Genomic DNA, 16948 nt, shown 5'->3' with positions numbered 1-16948 from the left:
AAAAGATTACATTACAATAAACTTGTCCATGAGTACACAAGACAACATGCCAGTATTAACCCATATGCTAAAGTCAAACTGACACTGTTAGCACTGATCGGATAGCGTCAGAATATGCAGGGACACACCCATAGCTGGTAACACCCAGCTGGACCTTCATTGCACACTGCAGGCAATTTATTCATAACTTCGAGCAGGAATAATAAAGAATAGTACAATATAGAGTCATAAGAATAGATGCTCCAGAATTGTTATTACATGGGGAATGCAAGTAGTTACTAAACCAGACATGTCAGAAAAGGTGTCAGGTCTTTAAAAGCATCGGACTGGCCCTCCAAAGGATCCATTGGTGGACCCAGGCTCCGATATCTTGGTGGGCTCCAAAGGTCCAGGAGAAAGAAAATATTTGAATTGCCACCTATTTCTTTCAATCAAAACCTATTAGACTTTATTAATGTTATGGAGGTTGGTCCCAAGAATAATTTCCTTTGTTGGGCCCAAGGAACCTAAGTCCGACCTTGATGTTTAAGGTTTTTCATAGTGGTAGAAACTAATAGAACCCGCTGTACACCTTACCTTTCTTCTTGGCTTCTGCGCGATATAAGTATCATGTTCATAATGTATATCAAGAGTCAAAGAAGTGGGCGTTAAGAGTGCCCACTTTTCAGAGTCCTGATTACGAATTGGGGGGTTGCAAACTGCAGTGCATTATGATAGCCTTGTCTATGAGCAGCTCTCCTCCAAATAGCTTTACAAAGAGCTCTCACTTGATTAACTCTTCAGGACAATTTGACAGTTCTACCATTTCAAGTATGTCTGTCTTGTGTTTTCGTACCTGTTAACTTTAATACTGTATATATAGTGGATATAAAAAGTCTACACACCCCTGTTAAAATGTCAGGTTTCTGTGATGTAAAAAAAAATCATTTCAGAACTTTTTCCACCTTTAATGTGACTTATAAACTGTACCACTCAATTGAAAAACAAACTGAATTCTTTTAGGTAGAGGGAAGAAAAAAATATAAAAATAAAATAATATGGTTGCAAAAGTGTGCACACCCTTAAACGAATACTTTGTTGACGCACCTTTTGATTTTATTACAGCACTCAGTCTTTTGGGGTATGAGTCTATCAGCATGGCACATTTTGACTTGCCAAGATTTGCCCACTCTTCTTTGCAAAAACACATCAAATCTGTCAGATTGCGAGGGCATCTCCTGTGCACAGCCCTCTTCAGATCACCCCACAGATTTTCAATCTGATTCAGGTCTGGGCTCTGGCTGGGCTATTCCAAAACTTTAATCTTCTTCTGGTGAAGCCATTCCTTTGTTGATTTGGATGTATGCTTTGGTTCCTTGTTGTGCTGAAAGATGAAGTTCCTCTTCATGCTCAGCTTTCTAGCAGAAGCCTGAAGGTTTTGTGCCAATATTGACTGGTATTTGGAACTGTTCATAATTCCCTCTAGCTTAACTAAGGCCCCAGTTCCAGCTGAAGAAAAACAGCCCCTTGGCATGATGCTACCACCATGCTTCACTGTGGGTATGGTGTTCTTTTGGTGATGTGCAGTGTTGTTTTTGCGCCAAACATATCTTTTGGAATTATGGCCAAAAAGTTCTACCTTGGTTTCATCAGACTATAACACCTTTTCCCACTTTCTTTTTCAAGACTTAAGATGTGTTTTTGCAAAATGTAGCCTGGCTTGGATGTTTTTCTTCGTAAGAAAAGACTTTCGTCTTGCCACTCTACCCCATAGCCCAGACATATGAAGAATACGGGAGATTGTTGTCACATGTACCACACAGCCAGTACTTACCAGATATTCCTGCAGCTCCTTTAATGTTGCTGTAGGGCTCTTGGTAGCCTCCCAGACCAGTTTTCTTCTCGTCTTTTCATCAATTTTGGAGGGACGTCCAGTTCTTGGTAATGTCACTGTTGTGCCATATTTTCTCCACTTGGTGATGACTGTCTTCACTGTGTTCCATGGTATATCTAATGCCTTGAAAATTCTTTTGTACCCTTCTCCTGACTGATACCTTTTAACAATGAGATCCCTCAGATGCTTTGGAAGCTCTCTGTGGACCATGGCTTTTGCTGTGGGATGCGACTAAGAAAATTTCAGGAAAGACCAACTAGAGCAGCTGAAATTTATTTGGGGTTAATCAGAGGCACTTTAAATGATGGCAGGTGTATGCTGACTCCTATCTAACATGATTCGGAATGTGATTGCTTAATTATGAACACAGTTATAAGAGGGTGTGCACACTTATGCAACCACATTATTTTAGTTTGTTTTGTTTTCTTTCCGCCACCTAAAAGATTTCAGTTTGTTTTTCAATTGAGTGGTACAGTTTATAGGTCACATTAAAGGTGGATAAAGTTCTGAAATGATTTATCTTTGTCTCATTTTTTAACAGCACAGAAACCTGACATTTTACCAGGGGTGTGTAGACTTTTTATATCCACTGTACACTGCTCAAATCATTTTGTTTTGCTTACAGTTGGAAAATGTAATTAATTTTCACAAATATTTCAGAATTAAAGGCTTTGTACACCTTCGGAGGCAAAATAATACTCAAAAGAATTTTTTCAATTGGCCTTTATTAAAAATATTGAGCTGTTCTGTCAGAAAGGGTTAACGGTTTTTCTAGCTGTGTGGCTGGTACTTTCACTTTCACTTTGGTCATCTAATAAACCTTTCTCTAAACTACTGAGAAGTTATAAACACTTATTTAAGCCCCATTCTTATCAGTAAGATAAGAACTGAGCTATAATGAGCGTTTATAATGTCAGATAGCAGAGATATGGAGTCCGTCAGCTCCTGGTCTGAGGGAAAAGACAGAAAATCCAAAGGGTGCTACTAGAGCATCTCAGCTCTATACAGAAAAAAGGATGCCATATTTTTAATAAAGACCAATAGAAAAACATATTTTTAGCTCAAAGTGAGTACAATGTAATAATAATAAAAATGCCCCCAAAGGTGTACGTAGACTTTAAGCTCATTTTGTAAATGCAGGCTTACCTCTGCTGGATGCAGAATGAATGGACCCAAGGTCATTTTTGTGCAGAGAATAGATGTAAAGAGAGAAGATGTTGATATTTTAATCCATTCTTGTAAAGTAGGATTTATGTATTAAATGGTCAGTGTGATTATACTGCGTAAATAACGATCTGTAGAAATTTACATTTCTATAGAGAACACGGGAAGTTTTAACCCCTGTCCATATGTCTTTAGAGTTTGTTTATTCACTTTTGACTCTATAGGGAGCAGATTTGACTCCCCCTCTCCTACTTTAGGTAAAACACTATTGGAACAACCTTCTCCTCTGATTCCGCCTTATATAGGGCCCATACATGGAACATATATATCCAGTCATATCTCATACTCATACACCAGAAGTTGTATACCTGTGAGAACTGATATATTATCTGAATACACCCAGGTCATAAAGAACTGTCTCAGACCCTTCCGTCTGTCGTGTTTACTGTTATTTCTTTCTTTTCTTTTATTAGTTGATGGTACAATTAATCCTTGAGACCTAAGGCTGATAGTCTTACTATTCCTCACTAATAGCAAGGCCCGTACTTCATAGATTTTTTACACTCCTTAAAGTATTCTGTGAGTTGTTGGGGCTTACTGCAGACGCCGATCAGTTACCTTATTAAGAATTACCAACATTTTTGGAAACATATTATGTGGTGATTTAAGTGGGGATTGTCCACTTGAGCTCCTGTAAATGTACTATTTGCCTTATCTGTACTTGAAAAATGTACTAATTTGTTGTCCTCTTTTTCTTTATTGAAAATCTCATAAATAAAGAATTTACAAAAAAAAAAAAAAAACGATCTGAAATCAAAAGAATGGGTTAAAATAAGTTATGGACCCCTGGTATTCATCTAATTGGCTATATTATTTACATCAGTGTTTAGGAGTAAATGGATTAGATTCATATAGTAAAACATGCAGCAACCTCTAGGAGCCATCAGTAACTTGTAAGAATCTTTGTGGTTAGAAATCTTTATATCTACATCATATATAGGGAATAGGAAAACATTTAATTTTTAATTAGCTCTACCAGACGTTCAGAACGGATGTGCAGTTGTCCCCCAGTACATTTAAGAAAAAATACTTGGAAAAAATAACTTGCTTTTCTTCTGTGCTATTAAATTAGCAGATTATATAGGAAGTAAAAAAAAACACTTGTACATCTGCTACAATATTGGAGGAATTCAATATTAGAAGTCTTACAATGGTAGCAGGGGAAAACTGCATACAATGGCCAGAAAAGAATGATGGGATTACATATTATGAGTCTTCTTTATTAAAACCACTAGAAAAGTATCCCATAGAAAGAGCTGGTGATTCCAGTGCTGTTTAGAAAATTTAAGCTCTGATGGTTGTTTTTTTAAATTTAATATTTGATTTATATCACTTGGTCTGTTTCAGCATAAAATAATACACTGTAGAAGAGGTTGAGGAGGCTTAGTTGAATGTATAGATACAGTCATGTGAAAAAATTAGGACACCCTTTGAAAGCATGTGGTTTTTTGTAACATTTTTAATAAATGGTTATTTCATCTCCGTTTCAACAATACAGAGAGATTAAAGTAATCCAACTAAACAAAGAAAACTGAAGAAAAGTCTTTTCAAGATCTTCTGTAAATGTCATTCTACAAAAATGCCTATTCTAACTGAGGAAAAAGATAGGACACCCTCACATGTATTCCCTCTTAAATTGGCTCAGATCTCACACAGGTATATCACACCAGGTGCACATAATTAGATCGTTACTCTGCATGTTGAATGAGGCTTGCCCTATTTAAACCTCAGACATTTAGTTTGGTGTGCTCCTGACTGTTGAAGTGAGAGTGAGCACCATGGTGAGAGCAAAAGAGCTGTCAGAGGACTTCAGAAAAAAGATTGTAGCAGCCTATGAGTCTGGGAAGGGATTTAAAAAGATCTCAAAAGATTTTGAAATCAGCCATTCCACTGTCCGGAAGATAGTCTACAAGTGGAGGGCTTTCAAAACAACTGCCAACATGCCCAGGACTGGTCGCCCCAGCAAGTTCACCCCAAGAGCAGACCGCAAGATGCTAAAAGAGGTATCCAAAAACCCTAAAGTGTCATCTCGAGAACTACAGCAGGCTCTGGCTACTGTTGATGTAGAAGTACATGCCTCTACAATCAGAAAGAGACTGTACAAGTTTAACTTGCATGGGAGGTGTGCAAGGAGGAAACCTTTGCTTTCCAAGAGAAACATCGAGGCCAGACTGACATTTGCCAGCGATAAAGTTGACAAAGACCAGGACTTCTGGAATAATGTTCTTTGGACAGATGAGTCCAAAATTGAATTATTTGGACACAACAGCAGAGGACATGTTTGGCGTAAACCAAACACAGCATTCCAAGAAAAGAACCTCATACCAACTGTGAAGCATGGAGGTGGAAGTGTCATGGTTTGTGGCTGCTTTGCTGCAGCAGGACCTGGTCAGCTCACCATCATAGAATCCACGATGAATTCTACTGTGTATCAGAAGGTGCTTGAAGAACATGTGAGACCATCAGTTAGAAAATTAAAGCTGAAGCGGAACTGGACCATGCAACATGACAATGACCCAAAACATACTAGTAAATCAACCAAAGATTGGCTGAAAAAGAAGAAATGGAGAGTCCTGGAATGGCCAAGTCAAAGTCCAGATTTGAATCCCATTGAGATGCTGTGGGGTGACTTGAAAAGGGCTGTACGTGCAAGAAACCCCTCAAACATCTCACAGCTGAAAAAGTTCTGCATTGAGGAGTGGGGTAAAATTTCCTCAGACCGATGTCGAAGACTGGTAGATGGCTACAAGAACCGTCTCACTGCAGTTATTTCAGCCAAAGGAGGTAACACTCGCTATTAGGGGCAAGGGTGTCCTATCTTTTTCCTCAGTTAGAATAGGCATTTTTGTAGAATGACATTTACAGAAGATCTTGAAAAGACTTTTCTTCAGTTTTCTTTGTTTAGTCGGATTACTTTAATCTCTCTGTATTGTTGAAACGGAGATGAAATAACCATTTATTAAAAATGTTACAAAAAACCACATGCTTTCAAAGGGTGTCCTAATTTTTTCACAAGACTGTACATACAGTAAACTACGATGAGTGATCTGTTAGGCTCCTTTCACACTTGTTCTACCAATTTCCTGTACACACGTCATTTAAATTTTTTAATTTTCCAAAATTGATATCCACAAGAGATCGGCAAAATTGCATAGGTTATCGATGCATGTTAAGGCACCTGTAGGGACTCTTCACACACAACTTTTTGTTGGTGTTTTTTGCTCACTAAAAAATACCATAGAAACAGATACGTTTTTGCCATGCTACATGGGTTTTCTCAATACCTCTTCTGAACAACTGTATGAACCACATATTTTTTTCTATAGAGAAGGAGAAGTCAAAACGCCAAAAAGTTAACATCCTTCATTTAAAAAAAAGGACCCAATAACTGCTGCGTAATTAACAAAAACTCCAGTAGCAAAAAATAGTTTGTCTCCTGCGTTTCATATTTCCCATTGACTTTCTGCTAACACCTGGATCTCATGTTTTTACTGCAAAACCACACCGAAAACCATAGGTGCAAAAAAAATAAAAAAAATCACTAGAACAGTAAAAATGCCCCTTAATGATGAAAACTACAGCAAATTCTTGAAATGTTTGCCATGTCCTAACCTAACGTGTTATTATCCTGGCCACACCAGTAAAACTTCAAGGCAATTTTTATGTCCGGTGTCATTCAGATTAGGTTCAGGTTTGCACATCATTTACAGTCTCACCATATCTTGGCTTTCAAGTATATCACAGTAAGTCAGCCATACCAGTATAACAATCTGTAGTAGAAGCCATTTTGAAAATAAATGAACCTTGAGAAGTTGCATATTAATAGTACATTTTGCCTTGATGCAATAACAACTACCATAAGATTTTTCCACTGACATGTGCCATGCTGCCTACCCGGCCTGTGCAAAAACACCATACACATGTCAGAGTAGGAGGGAAGAAAGTGAGTCAGTTCGTTTGGCCTAAATTGCTCCTTAGGTGGGCGCATGTCTTGGCATAAGTGACACCAATGATTTCTCTATGAATGAAACGCAGTGTACTTATGTTTTGATGAAGGTTACTATTCTGTTTTAGGCCTCTTTCACACTTGCGTTGTCCGGATCCGGCGTGTACTCCACTTGCCGGAATTACACTCCGGATCCGGAAAAACGCAAGTGTACTGAAAGCATTTGAAGACGGAACCGTCTTCCAAATGCGTTCAGTGTTACTATGGCACCCAGGACGCTATTAAAGTCCTGGTTGCCATAGTAGGAGCGGGGAGCGGGGTAGCGGTATACTTACAGTCCGTGCGGCTCCCCGGGCGCTCCAGAATGACGTCAGAGCGCCCCATGCGCATGGATGACGTGATCCATGTGATCACATGATCCATGAGCTTGGGGCGCCCTGACGTCACTCTGGAGCGCCCGGGGAGCCGCACGCACGGTAAGTACACTGCTCCCCGCTCCCCACTACACTTTACCATGACTGCCAGGACTTTAGCGTCCCGGCAGCCATGGTAACCACTCTGAAAAAGCTAAATGTCGGATGCGGCAATGCGCCGAAACGACGTTTAGCTTAAGGCCGGATCCGGATCAATGCCTTTCAATGGGCATTAATTCCGGATCCGGCCTTGCGGCAAGTGTTCCGGATTTTTGGCCGGAGCAAAAATCGCAGCATGCTGCGGTATTTTCTCCGGCCAAAAAACGTTCCGTTCCGGAACTGAAGACATCCTGATGCATCCTGAACGGATTTCTCTCCATTCAGAATGCATTAGGATAATCCTGATCAGGATTCTTCCGGCATTGAGCCCCGACGACGGAACTCTATGCCGGAACACAACAACGCAGGTGTGAAAGAGCCCTTACATGGTACATTTTTCATTGTGATCCTCTTCTTCATCTGTGACCTAGTTGTGTTCATTTAGACATAATATTCCACCGTAGGAAATTATTTTTATGCAAAACTTTTAGGCCAGTTAGATATAGACTGAACCACACAAGCACTCCAAATAAAGAGTGATGTACTGTCGTTTCAGAGGCGCTAAAAGTGATCACCTTCTGAAATAAATATTTCCAATATATGGACGATTTAACGTTTTATAACTGATCTTCTCCAAGGGGCTGACCACTTCTTGTACATTTACCATATACCAGTATGTTTTAAACTCTAAGACACTTCTTGTACATTTACCATATACCGGTATGTTTTAAACTCTAAGACACATGCATGAAATGTCATACCTATTTTCTGTATATGTTTTACATGCATATATGTATGTAATTTCATGCACGTGTTTAACATATTGTCATACAGTTTGATATGTTGGTGTCTGTTTTTATTTTTTGCAAAAAAACTGTTTTTAAATAAAGACGAAGGAAGAAGGGAGGACGTGGAAATTAAGAAATTTTAGCAAAATTTCCCAGACACTAAGGCCCCTTTCACACGGGCGAGTATTCCGCGCGGATGCGATGCGTGAGTTGAACGCATTGCACCCGCACTGAATCATGACCTATTCATTTCTATGGGGCTGTGCACACGAGCGGTGATTTTCACGCATCACTTGTGCGTTGCGTGAAAATCGCAGCATGCTCCTCTTCGTGCGTTTTTCACGTAACGCAGGCCCCATAGAAATAAATAGGGTTGCGTGAAAATAGCAAGCATCCGCAAGCAAGTGCGGATGCGGTGCAATTTTCACGCACGGTTGCTAGGAGACGATCGGGATGGAGACCCGATCATTATTATTTTCCCTTATAACATGGTTATAAGGGAAAATAATAGCATTCTGAATACAGAATGCATAGTAAAATAGCGCTGGAGGGGTTAAAAAAATAATAATAATAATTTAACTCACCTTAGTCCACTTTATCGTGCAACCGGCATCTCTTCTGTCTCCTTCTTTGCTGATTGCAGGAAAAGGACCTGTGGTGACGTCACTCCGGTCATCACATGATCCATCACATGATCTTTTACCATGGTGATGGATGATGTGATGGATCATGTGATGACCGGAGTGATGTCACCACAGGTCCTTTTCCTGCAATCAGCAAAGAAGGAGACAGAAGAGATGCTGGCTGCGCGATCAAGTGGACTAAAGTGAGTTTAATAATTTTTTTTTTTTTTTTAACCCCTCCAGCGCTATTGTACTATGCATTCTGTATTCAGAATGCTATTATTTTCCCTTATAACCATGTTATAAGGGAAAATAATACAATCTACAGAACACCGATCCCAAGCCCGAACTTCTGTGAAGAAGTTCGGGTTTGGGTACAAAACCTGAGCTTTTTTTCTCACGCGAGTGCAAAACGCATTACAATGTTTTGCACTTGCGCGGAAAAATCGCGCATGTTCCCGCAACGCACCAGCACCTTTTCCCGCAACGCCCGTGTGAAATAGGCCTAATAGTTGAAAAACGATATGTTGAGCGGATGGAAACGTAAGACTGCAATGCTAAAAAAAAGTATACGTCAAGTATAAGTTTTAAGAATAATGTGGTATGCTATTCAAAAACAGCATATAGAAACATGAACGTAGTGTGCACTTTTGGTCATTCATAGTGTATGTGGACATCAAGAGATACGCTTCAATGTGATTTTACTGCTTTCAAACATATGTATGCTCAACGAAAAGCAAAAATGAGATGTGAGCTGCCCCTAACACTGTACCATCTATTTCATTGTTTACACAGTAACATGGCATGAAAATCCTAAATATACACTGTCACCACCCAATATTTTTTTTTTTTTTACATATGTAGGAATACTCTCGCAGCTAGTATAATGTATATTATTCCAAAAATTGAAATCTGAATTCAAGTAAAATTGTTGTGATCCTTCAATCACCTTAATCACAATTAGACCTCATGCACACGATTGCCTCCCCAAACCACAGATCCGCAAGATACAGATACCTTCCCTGTGCAATCCGCATTTTTCTCCATTCCATCACTAGAAATGACGAGTCTTGTCTGCAATACAAACAAGAATAGGACTTGTTCTATAATGTGCGGAATGGACATATAGATGACATACATGTGCTGCTTTTTGTGGAGCCATAGAAATTAATGGGTCCATACAGTCGTGTGCATGAGGCCTAAAGCAACATCTGAAGTCACATGTTAAGCCACTTATGTTACTTGTCCCTTGGAAAATAATAGGATATAGCAGTGGTGGCGAACCTATGGCACGGGTGCCAGAGGCGGCACTCTGAGCCCTCTCTGTGGGCACCCACACCTTGGAAAAAGTCTATGGTGTGCCAGTATACCTTAAGACTTTTCCTGCCATTCAGCAGCGTGGGGCGCACTATGTACGGCACAGGCAGTGCACTGAATGTAGACAGGATATTATAGAAAAATGATAAAGTAAATGGAAGATATATTAAACTGGTATTCAGGTTAAAATTGCTGTGTTGGCACTTTGCAATAAATAAATGAGGTTTGGGTTGCAGCTTTGGCACTCGGTCTCTAAAAGGTTCACCATCACGGGGATATAGCATTAAAAAAATCACCTATGTTACTCTATATTTACTCGCCATAGCCTTATGAATCAGTATTCTGACAGAGCCGTGGAGTTTTCCTAGCAGTGTCAATAAAATATGATCTGCGTATGTGCTACGACTTATGAATGAGTTTCTTTTCCTTCAGTTTATTCTTACGTAACAGATTTTCTGGTGTAAGTAGATGGTGGATTATGTGAATAATATGAAAACTAAATGCCTGTATTACTTTTCAGGGTCTTTACTACAGTTGCACTTGAAGAAATGTGGTGAAATCAAGTTATAGTATCGGTAGTTTAGGAAATATTGGTAAGTCACAGCTTTCGTAATAACTATTGCTACTTATTATTACATGTGTACATGTCATCTACGATGCTGATAGAAAATTCTGAAAGGATAATATAATTGGTCACAATGAATAGCTAAAGGAATGTATAATCAGAAAATAACCTCTTGTTTAAATCAAGTTATTGGGTTAGATTTATAGTAAGGCGAATTTTTGCTTGATTCTACATTTCCATAATTTGCACCAAATGTGTCAATTGTTGCACGTTGTTTGATAAATTGGTCCCCTCGTTAAATATGGCTAGAGATGTTATTACCGTTTGTACGTCACCCGTTCTGGAGAGAGACTGCAACATTTTTTGTCACATTTGTTAAATCTAGCATATATACGGTACTCGCTGAGCTAACCATGGCTACTTTCCCACCCAATATCCAGAAATGGTGAGAGCAGTGTAAAAGCACAGAAAACTGATTTGTTTCTGTTTTTTGCACAAAAATGGTATGCTATTTTTATGCCAGAAAACCGGTATATAGAGCTTGATATATTACCCCCATTGTTTATAACATTTTCCAACAGAAGTCAATGAGTCATCTGCAGTCTGCAATTTTCTGTAGTCCGTGTGGCTACTGTAAAGCACATCTTTAAATGCTGTTAACAGAAGTTCAGGAAGATGGCTGCCCCCATAATTGTGCACAGAAAATAAAGTTTAAAACATTTTAAAAAATTGATACGTTAGTGAAAAATACATATATGTACATGCCAGAACACAGCTCTGCCCTCAGCCTGCTGTCAAGTCCCTGTCAATCAAGGGGAGAGGGGAGTGTGCATAGCACAGGGGTTGTTACAGAGCAGTGCTCCAAGGATTCAGCCCCGCCCCCTGGTGCTCCAACTTCTCATTTGAATATGAATAAAAACACTGCTTTCTCTGCAGCTGTTTAACATACAGACAAAAGAAAGGTATCATTTTAATCTGCATAATGAGCCCTACCAGGCATTAAATGTATAACTATCTATTCTCAGGTTTAAATTGCACCTCTCTTCGACGGTTATACTTTAGTAGTACTCCACTATTATCCATCCATTACTAATCAAACAATAAAATAAAGATGTGGACTCCGAGGACAACCTCTTCCTGTATTCTTTATTAAAGCATTCGGAGGTAATAATGGGGCTCACTTTCTGTATCCAGAATTGTCTACAGTTACCTGCTTTCTTTCCAAAAACATCATCTATTAATTTAATTTAGGGGCTGAATGTATAATTTTCTGCCTCATAGAGACATATTTAACAACTTATCCTCCCTCATTAGCATAGTAAGATACTTATTGAATCAAATGAGTGAAGAAAGTCACTACCTCCCTCTAGGACAGCTCACCCTTCTTCGATCAACTGCAGATAATGGTTTCAAAATAGTAAGGCTTGAACTGTTGTCAGTATACTGTAAAAGATAGTGGAGATGTATTTGCCAATCTTAAAGAAGACCTGTAACCTCTCCTGACATGTCTGTTTTAGGAACTACTTACATTCTCCATAAAGTAGTTCTAAAACATTATATATATACTGTAACTATGGTGTGCAGTCTCTATTCCTTTATTATTCCTACCTGCAGTTTAGGAATGAATTGCCAGCAAAAAGTCCAACTGGGCATTACCAGTTGGAGAGGAGGATCCCAGCACAGTCTGACACTGCTTGGATAGTGGACGAGTCTTCAATGCTTGCAAAGTTTTATTGCCTGTAACAATAGTCCATCAAAGGGACGCGTTTCGGCTCAATTGCCTTTCTCAACAAACAGATAAATATACATGTTCAGCAACTCATATATATATATGCGTATCAATGATTGAAGAAAGGAAAATCACAGTGATGTGAACGCCCATAATAGGGGCGGTATGTACATGGTCACATGGTAACAAAATCAAGGTAGTCAATCAGGGAATCAAAAAGCGCAACAGGTAACAAAATACATGTCAATCGTAATGAAAATGAAATAATGTTGTTAAATACCAATACAGCTGAGGAACTCCTTCATTTATATGGTAGATGTCTGGAAAAAAATATTGTAAAAATCAGTAAAACTGAGATGAACAGGAAAAATAGCACTACAAGAAGTCAGATATGCATAATTTCATAGTCGCGGTTGAGGCCTCTCGGATATAGGGTATCAAGGGTATGAATCCAGTACGCCTCCCGACGCAAAAGTAATTTTAATGTCGCCACACCGTCTGGGTCTAGAAATCTGCTCTATCACCTGAAATTTTAATTGAGCGACTGTATGATGAAACTTATCGAAATGGGAGGGAACTGGTAAAAGCAAATTTTTCGTCCTAATGGTGGATTTATGTTTTCCAATGCGGTTTTTGACGCTCTGCATAGTTTCCCCAATGTAAAGTAACCCACAAGGACATTTTATTAGATATATAACGTTGGCTGATTCACAAGTGAAAAAGCCATCAACTGCATGTGAGCGTCCAGTATGTGGGTGGTAAACATTGGGCCCTTTGATGACATTAGAGCACTGGAAACAATGGAGACATGGAAACGTACCCTTCCGCTGTGTAGCCAGGACCCCCTGTTTAAGAGTACCACGGGTGCTTCCAATATCCGCTCGTACTAGCTTATCCCTGTAACTAGGGTTTTTCTTGTTACAAATGAGGGGCGGATTTTGGAATTCCTTAATTTGAGGGTATGCTTTACCTAGTAAACACCAATGTTTTTTAACGATGTTATCTAATTTAGAATTGAATGGATGGAATTTATGAATCAGTGCCACTCGTAGACTTTTGTCTTGTTTATTCTCAGAGCTACGGGGAGAATCCAACTCATTTATGGTGTTAGTTAGGATAGATGACGGGTACCCTCTTTCTTCAAATCTTGTGGTCATCTCTTCTATTCTATGGCCCAGTACTGAGGGGTCAGAGACAATTCGTCTGACCCTCTGAGGGGTCAGAGACAATTCGTCTGGCCCAATGTTTACCACCCACATACTGGACGCTCACATGCAGTTGATGGCTTTTTCACTTGTGAATCAGCCAACGTTATATATCTAATAAAATGTCCTTGTGGGTTACTTTACATTGGGGAAACTATGCAGAGCGTCAAAGACCGCATTGGAAAACATAAATCCACCATTAGGACGAAAAATTTGCTTTTACCAGTTCCCTCCCATTTCGATAAGTTTCATCATACAGTCGCTCAATTAAAATTTCAGGTGATAGAGCAGATTTCTAGACCCAGACGGGGTGGCGACATTAAAAAATTACTTTTGCGTCGGAGGCGTACTGGATTCATACCCTTGATACCCTATATCCGAGAGGCCTCAACCGCGACTATGAAATTATGCATATCTGACTTCTTGTAGTGCTATTTTTCCTGTTCATCTCAGTTTTACTGATTTTTACAATCTTTTTTGCATTATTATATTTTTTTCCAGACATCTACCATATAAATGAAGGAGTTCCTCAGCTGTATTGGTATTTAACAACATTATTTCATTTTCATTACGATTGACATGTATTTTGTTACCTGTTGCGCTTTTTGATTCCCTGATTGACTACCTTGATTTTGTTACCATGTGATCATGTACATACCGCCCCTATTATGGGCGTTCACATCACTGTGATTTTCCTTTCTTCAATCATTGATACGCATATATATATATGAGTTGCTGAACATTTATATTTATCTGTTTGTTGAGAAAGGCAATTGAGCCGAAACGCGTCCCTTTGATGGACTATTGTTACAGGCAATAAAACTTTGCAAGCATTGAAGACTCGTCTGCTGGGATTTTTCTTTTCATCACACGTGGTAATTATCCTATCCCGTGCGGCGAGCACCTCAGCGTGTGCCGGCCAACCTCTTGCTACTGCTTGGATAGTGTCAGACTGTGCAGGGACACCCCACCAGTTGGTAACACTAAGTTGGACTTTATTGCACATTGCTGGTAATTCATTCATAACGTCTACTATCAATAATAGGGGAATGGCACAATACAGAGTTATATGAAAAGATGCTCCAGAATTCTTATTACATAGGGAATGCAAGTAGTTACTAAAACTGACATGTCAGGAGAGGTGGCAGGTCCTCTTTAAGCAGTCAGTCTCTATAGCTGACATTCATTTGCTATTAGATTAAGAATTGATAGCATGTTGAATTGAAACTTTCCAAATACATCGCATTAATAAAGCTTTGTCTGTTTCCATCTGCTTTAGCGGCTGCATCACAGATCCCATTAGCTTCGATAGGCAACAGTCAGATACCACGACAAAACGAGCACAGCCTTTTCCTGGTCTTGTGTTACAATCTGTATTAGGGTCCATTCACACGTCCGTATGTGTTTTGCGGATCCGCAAAACATGGACACCGGCAATGTGCGTTCCGCATTTTGCGGACCGCACATCGCCGACACTCTCATAGAAAATGCGGACAAGAATAGGACATGTTTGATTTTTTGGCAGATCCGGAAGGGCGGATCCGGAAGTGTGGATCGGATGTGGACAGCACATTCCGCCCCATTGAAAATGAATGGGTTCGCACCTGTTCCGCAATTTTGCGGACGTGTGAATGGACCCTTATAGCTCATTCTCTTTGAGTACTGCATTTACAGTTCTCCAGGATCCTAAGCTGACCTGATCTCCCAGTACTACCTACAGATTTACTGTTTGCACAGTGTATGTTCTGTTCATTTGCTTTCTGGATATGAAATCTTTCTACTGTATACAATGTGAAGTGAAAGACTGCAAGGCGCATTGCAAAGCTAAAGTTAAAGGGGTTAGTTGATCTCGCACATTTCCATATCACTAAGATATGCCATTAATATCCAATAAGTGCTGGTCCCACCTCTGGGACCCATATCTATCTCTAGAACAGGGCCCTCAAAGCGAAGGAGAGTGCACTGCACATTCACTTCTATTGGAGTTCTAAAAAGAGCCGAGCAAGCGCATTAAGCTACAGTATTTCCGGAACTCGCATGGAAGTGAATTGAGAGTGAACCGCCTGGATATTCTGGAAATAGTCAAGTCAGCATTCAGCCCTTTTTAGCACTCCGATAGAAGTGAGTGGAGAGTGGCCGTGCTTATGCAGTGCACCCTTGTTAACTTTGAGGGCCCAGTTCTAGAGATACATAAGGGTCCCAGAGGTGGTACCCACACCTATTAGACATTGATGGCATATCCTAGTGATGTGCCACCAAATTGCGAGATGGTCTAACCCCTTAAAGCTAAGCCATTAATGTTTAGGAATATTCAAACAAGGTTAAAGAGGACCTTTCATCCGTTTAGCCCTAGTCTAATTAGGGTCTTACCTTATAGGGCGCCCCCACTGATGTCATCACACTTTTAAATTTTTTTCATCCGCTGATTTTTTTCGTCCGCTGTTGGCCCCCGTTGATTTCGGCACCTTATATTCTAATTAGCCGACTTGGTTATACTAGGTGGAGACTGGAGCGGTTCTCTTCTCCCTGGCTGTGAGCGCATCCAATCAGAGCGCACCGCTCATAGCCAGTGCGGTGCGCTCTTATTCACTTCTATGGGAGAAGTGCTTGGTGGTGGACGGACCCCGGGAAATCCAGTGTCCTCCAGCCACAGCGCTCCCCGCTTCGTTCTCGTTGTAGGTGTGGGTCCCAGCGGTGGGACCCGCACCTATCAGACAATGGGGGCATATCTTAGTGATATGCCCCCATTGTCTGAGATGGGAATACCCCTTGAAGTCACTCCTTGCTAATCCAAACCCATTTCCCTTAAAGCCACATCGCTTATCTAGCGAGATACAGAAGTGTCTAAAACATAAATGTAGCGCAAGTCATGTATCTAAGTACATTATTGCTGCAAATTGAGCCAAAATTACATCTTATTTAGCTATGTAAATCTCCCAGATTCCAGTGACATTCAGCAAAATATTTATTGATCCTTTTTATTACAGCTTACACTATATCTAGATGGAAACTAAATTGGTGTACATAGGTGAAGCTAAAACCCAGAAATTCTGGTCTGAAAATGAAAGCAGGAAGTGCAGTTCAGACCTGAGGTTGTTGTAAGGCTACTTTCACACTAGCGTTCGGGGCTCCGCTTGTGAGCTCCGTTTGAAGGGGCTCACAAGCG

At 40.0% G+C, this 16948-nt stretch overlaps 1 protein-coding gene across 4 annotated transcripts in view; it reads left to right on the top strand.

Moving 5' to 3' along the window:
- The window catches only part of FYN (FYN proto-oncogene, Src family tyrosine kinase), a 182424-nt gene that overhangs the window by 85942 nt on the left and 79534 nt on the right, over positions 1–16948 (top strand). For all 4 annotated transcript variants that reach the window (XM_040428890.1, XM_040428889.1, XM_040428888.1 and 1 more), the window contains exon 3: positions 10804–10876. The gene's annotated coding sequence lies outside the window, so the exon portion shown is untranslated. The remainder of the gene's footprint in view (positions 1–10803; positions 10877–16948) is intronic.

The sequence above is a fragment of the Bufo bufo genome, chromosome 4 (genome assembly GCF_905171765.1).
Source record: "Bufo bufo chromosome 4, aBufBuf1.1, whole genome shotgun sequence".
Taxonomy (NCBI): domain Eukaryota; kingdom Metazoa; phylum Chordata; class Amphibia; order Anura; family Bufonidae; genus Bufo; species Bufo bufo.
The sequence above is the reverse complement of the archived record's forward strand: the minus strand, read 5'-3'. Positions and strand labels throughout refer to the sequence as shown.